Raw genomic sequence first — 6,206 nt, 5'->3', positions numbered from 1 at the left:
TTTGGGGGGGTATATGCCATTTCCTGTTATTTGTGCAGAATACACACACTTTCACTTTGGAATCCACAAAGTGTTATAAATGAGGTCCCTGAATAACATCAATCTATTTCTACACTATATGGCTTTCTAATTTCATGTCTGTCTGTCTTTCTGTTTGTCTGTGTGTGTGTGTGTGTGTGTGTGTGTGTGTGTGTGTGTGTGTGTGTGTGTGTGTGTGTGTGTGTGTGTGTGCTGTTCTGTGTCAGTAGTGGGGCCTGTGGCACGATTGGAGTGTTTGCGGTGTGAGAAGGAGGAGTTGGAGAACAGTTTGTTGGAGCAGCTGAAGGAGTTCAGGTGGCAGAAGCAGAAGGAGCTGCAGGTTCTTCAGGAGATGCTAAAACACAAGCAGCAGGAGGAGACAGAGCTCCTGCAGAAACAGCAGGAGGAGGAGGAGCATAACAGGTCCATCAAGAGTAAGTACTATGGAAATGCAATAATACTAACATAACTAATAATGAATGTTAGCCTTTAGGCTCCAATAAAAGTGATACTAATATATGTATAGTACTATATATATTATATTTTATAGATCCTGTAGGAATTATGTGGTATATAGAATCTGTGTTATATATATATATATATATATATATATATATATATATATATATATATATATCCAGCAGTAATGATACTTGCTCTGGCAGATATGAAAATGGCCTGTGAACAGGAGAAGAAATCTCTGGAGGAAGAACTTGAGAAGCTCAGACTGTCACTGCAGGTAGAGATCCCTTATAGTGTCAGTACACATCCACCAGTACCTCCACCTTTCACTTATAGCAGCAGTACACATTCAGTACACATTCCCACCTTTCCATTGTACTGGCTCTAGTGATGATTCGTGTGTGCGCGTGTGTGCGCGTGTGTGTGCGTGTGCGCGCGCGTGTGTGTGTGTGTGTGTGTGTGTGTGTGTGTGTGTTATACCAGCCCATAGAGGAGGACATTATGAGTCTGAAAGTGGCTCTGGAGATAAAGAACCAGGAGATCAAAGATCAGCACGATCATCTGGTAAAACTATATACTCTGTTTATATACTATATACTCTGTATGTAGTACCTGGTTTAACACAATATCCTCTGTATATATACTATATACTGTTTATGTAGTACCTGATTTAACACTATATCCTCATCTTACTCTAGTCTGCAGATGTGGAGAAATTAAACAGAATGTGTATCTGTGTATATGTGCGCACCTGTATGTGTGCCCCTGTGTGTGTGTGTGTGGAGAAGCATGTTCTGGTTCTCCTGCAGCAGAATGCAGCACTAATTGCCAGGAAAGACCTGCATGTCGCCAAGTCCAGGTCTCTACACCTCTGCACTGTTTTACTCACACATCAGCATGTGGTGTTAGCAGGACTAAGACCTTTAAGGGAGACTCCTTTAAACCTTTAAGGGACTAACCTAGTACTTGTTTTCTTCATATGGCTGGGTTTGACACCTTTCATCACAAGAATCTGTAGCACTCAATCTGGTAAAACAATGCGCTCTCTATGTATACTATATACTCTTTACGTGTCAAGTTGAAATCAGCTCATAATCAAACTCATAGACATATATATCAACTTATGCTAGTGTATCTACAGATGTGAAGAAATTAAACAGTATCTGTATGTCTGTATGTGTGCCCGTGTGTGTGCGTGTGCATGTGTGTGTGCGTTGTCATCAGGCCCAGAAGAACGTGCTGTTGGAGAAGCGTGTTCAGGTCCTCTAGTAACAGAATAGCACCAAAATGCGAGGATAGGCCTGCATCTCGCCAAGTCCAGGTCTCTACACCTATGCACTGTTTTACTCACACATCAGCATGTGGGATGAGCAGGACTAAGACCTGCAAGGGATTTAACCTTTAAGAGATAATCTGTTCAGAACATCCTAAAACATTTTAAGAAAGTTCTTAAGGGCTATGGAAGTGTTATTCAAATGAGTTCATGAAAGTTTGTAAGGGTTACATTAGGGTTGATCGAATGAGATAATTCCATATGACCTCTATAAGGCTTCATATAATAAGCGCTGTTAGCCTCACAGATGTACTATATCTGTAGCCTTTAACAGCAGGCTACGCTTCACACCACGTCTCTTCTGCCCTCAGGCAGTTGGCAAAGGAGATGCCTAACCTGCAGGAGTACCTGGAGAAAGAGGACATGGAAAAGTAGCTTCTGAGCCAAACCAATGAGGAGCTGCCCTGTAAAGAAAATATAAATATCTGTATAATATGTAAATAAAAGTAAGATGTGGTTGTATAGTGTAGTCGTTTGATTATAAATAATCTCATAATAATCTTATCTACAAATTCTGCAGGAGTACCTGGACAAAGTGGACATCGAAAGAAGCTTCTGAGCTGAACCAATGAGGAGCGGCCCTGTAAATAAAATATAAATATCTGTATAATATGTAAATAAAAGGAAGATGTGGTTGTATAGTGTAGTCGTTTGATTATAAATAATCTCATAATAATCTTATCTACAAATTCTGCAGGAGTACCTGGACAAAGAGGACATCGAAAGAAGCTTCTGAGCCGAACCAATGAGGAGCGGCCCTGTAAATAAAATATAAATATCTGTATAATATGTAAATAAAAGGAAGATGTGGTTGTATAGTGTAGTCGTTTGATTATAAATAATCTCATAATAATCATATCTACAAATTCTGCAGGAGTACCTGGATAAAGAGGACATCGAAAGAAGCTTCTGAGCCGAACCAATGAGGAGCGGCCCTGTAAATAAAATATAAATATCTGTATAATATGTAAATAAAAGGAAGATTTGGTTGTATAGTGTAGTCGTTTGATTATAAATAATCTCATAATAATCTTATCCACAAATTCCATTACATTTACATAGTAACATTCACTCATATACTCAAATTCCATATGATACATAGAAAACGTCCACCTAATCTATTTTAGTTTTTTCCTGATCAATAATACAAAAAAAGAAAAGAAAAAAAAAGATGAACAGCACCCTCTAGCGATGAACCTCAATTATTTCAAGATAACTTTAAAACATGGCTAGGTTAAGTCGGCGTTAAAACAAAAAATGCTCAGATTAACTTGTGTCTCATGGCACGCAGCTGAGTTTAAAATGAAACACAATGAAATCAAATTAAATTGACCCAGCTGCAACAAGCTCAGCAACCACATTTAATTTCACTGATTGGTCAGTTAGCCAGGCTATACAAAACAGGCTATTGTTAGAAATTCTGCACATGTGCTTCGCTTAGCTTCACAGCTCACACTGCTTATAATTAGAAGATAACGTATCCACGTTCGTAATAACGTGGTGAAATCTGCCAAAAATGGTGAGACTGAGCATAATAAATAATAAGACAATCTGAGCACTTAGTCCACATATTTCTAAATGAGACGAAAAAGTTCTTCCAAACAATATAAAGCACACAATTCTATATGGGAAAACAGTTACATTTGTCATTAAGACAAGCACTACTTATTACACAAATGTCAATAACTGTCCTAATATTAATAGTTCAACAGTCTTCCTCTGTCTATTATACGCAATGTACACATGTGAAATATCTGCCTTGAAATTACAATGAAATGACTTCCGGGCGCACTGAAAATTGTTATATACACACAGACACCCCCATACCAACATAAGCATAGTGCAACTCTATGTTTACGCACCAGAGATTGAGTGGGCAAGTGCGTATATATGCAAGTTTAAATTATTATACACAAATGTAAGTAGTAGGCTATTTATGTGAAAATGTTTCCTATGTATGTACAAGTAGTGTTTCCCTGATTTCTCCCTAAATGGCCCCTCATAGTTCAGCAGTAATGAGGCTAGTTAGATTTTGCTCAGAATTAAGTACACTTTGGGATGTTATATGTATCACAGTCTCCGGTGAGCCGTACATGGTTAATGGACGTTCTCTTGCAACTTGGGTCTCGGACATATGCACACTATCGGCACAAGACTAGAACCTCCAGAAAGTTGGACTAAACATTAAATGCTTATTTAATTTTTTAAATTTATGTCTCTCTTTAAACAGCCAGAGGAGGATGGGGCCCCTTTTGAGTCTTGGCTCCTCTCAACGTTTCTTCGTCATGCTCTAGGGAGCTTTTCCTTGCCACTGTCAGCCTTGGCTTGCTTACTGGGGGCTTGGACTTGGACATTTGAAAAGCTGCTTTGTAGCTTTACACCTGTTATAAATAAAATAAAATAAAATAAAAATTGAAAAAGCACTTTATAAATAAATTTTGAGTATTTGATTTTTATGTGTAATCTTAAAATTCATAAGATAACTAAAATTTGTTTTTTAATCATTACATTTTTTTCACGTAAAACAAAAATATAATTTGGATAGTCCCAATAATCTAGTAAAATCAAATCTCATCATTACAGTGCCAACAACACATCAACATCACCAGACTTCAAAGCACTTGTCTGAGAGGAAGATTTGTATGCCTGTAATTCTGTTGTTGAAGAGCCTATAAAATCAAAATAGGTTTTTAAATTTGAAATTTTAAACTCAAATAAATACAGCCTTATTTTACATGCCTAAACACACACACACACACAGTTACCTCACAGTGTGAATATTGTTATTGGTGGAGACAGTATCATAGATCGTCTTTGCTGACACATCAGTGATGTCATTGTGACTGAGGCTGAAATTAGATGGGTTATAATTACCACATTGTTCAGGATTTCCAAACACACCTCCCTCTACTAAATCACCGTGTAGTAGTACAAACACCTGTAGATTTATATATCAATGAATTAAATTAATGAACGAATGAATGAATAAATGAATGACTGAATTAGCAAACTAATGAATAAGCAAATAAATAAATAGTATATTTGTGTCAGTGGACCTGAGTCATTAATGGCCAGATAATTATGCATTTTGACATTTTAAACAAAATATCATTTCTTTCAGTTCTTGTACACATGACTTGTTATCTATCAGGCATGAAACTGTAAATCATAAAGAGTCTGTTATGCCTTATTTCTCTTTTTAATGAGAACATGTGTTTCTACAAGCAGTCTGGATATTCTGTAGACCACAGAGGTCCATCCTGCCAAGTACAGGCAGTGATCAGTGATCCAGGCAGCCAGTGAGAGAGGTCGTCATTTCCAAATAAAATCACCAAGAAAATCAAGCTTTTTGCTGTTTGCTTTTGAAAAAAAATAAGTCATTGAAGGAACACAGGATATGACTGAATGAGCAAAGTTACATTTATATAGAGCCTTTCAAGGAACATACAATGCTTTACAATGAACACACACAGCTTCTATGTTCAGTCACATGCCAGATTTTGTGTTAAATTGTGAGAAAAAGAGTAAAATGTGTTATATCTATGTTAGTGTTCACTGTGGACTCAACAATCAAGACTCTCTACACATCCCTCCTCCCGCTTGTCCACTCACTCCAGGATGTGGGCTTTGTGCTGGTGTGCGAACAGCAGCTGCAGGCAGTAGTCAGTGAGCTGACAGTGGCTAAGGTCCAGTTTTGACAGCCATTCAAAATGTTCCAGAAACAGCGCCAGTGACGTTACGGCAAAGTAGACAAGCTTCGACCAGCTCATGGGAGCACTACACATCCCCAACATTAAGTAGCAAAACCCCAGAGACCTTCTGCCTGTACTGGCCAGACCTGATTCAAGGATAGGAATTTCAATTTATTCATACTGGATATAAGAATCATTAATGGCTGCTGAGTGAAGCACTTTCATTGAAAATTCATCCACCAATTTAAATTCTTTTTTTCTTTTTTTTTTTCTTTTTGTAACCAGAAACAGGGCACATCAGCCAGGAATACATTCCAGGTCTGTTTTAGAACACTGGCTGTGATTCATTACATTTTTGCAATTGTGAAAAGAAACTGGATGATACTTCTAAAAGTAATTGTGTTTGCAGTTTATTTGCACAGTTACATGAACAACACTGGTAGCATAGTCAACAGGCTTGATGGTTTTCCAGTGCATGACACTGTGATACCAGGGCTGGCCCAAGCCTGTGTGGGGCCCCATGTAGAAATCTGAGCTGCCCCTTCATAACATAGGTAAAAAACAAATAGAAATAAATACATGGTCTTTGGCACCCTCTTGGTGGCCTTAGCACGCTCTCATTTTGCTTATATGGTGGCACAATTGTTCTGCTGTTATCCTATCTATTGAGCAGTCCTACCTAGATTTAATGCACTTATGTA

Source organism: Electrophorus electricus, chromosome 10 (genome assembly GCF_041902795.1).
Source record: "Electrophorus electricus isolate QZ-2024a chromosome 10, ASM4190279v1, whole genome shotgun sequence".
NCBI lineage: Eukaryota > Metazoa > Chordata > Actinopteri > Gymnotiformes > Gymnotidae > Electrophorus > Electrophorus electricus.
Note: the sequence above shows the minus strand (reverse complement) of the source record.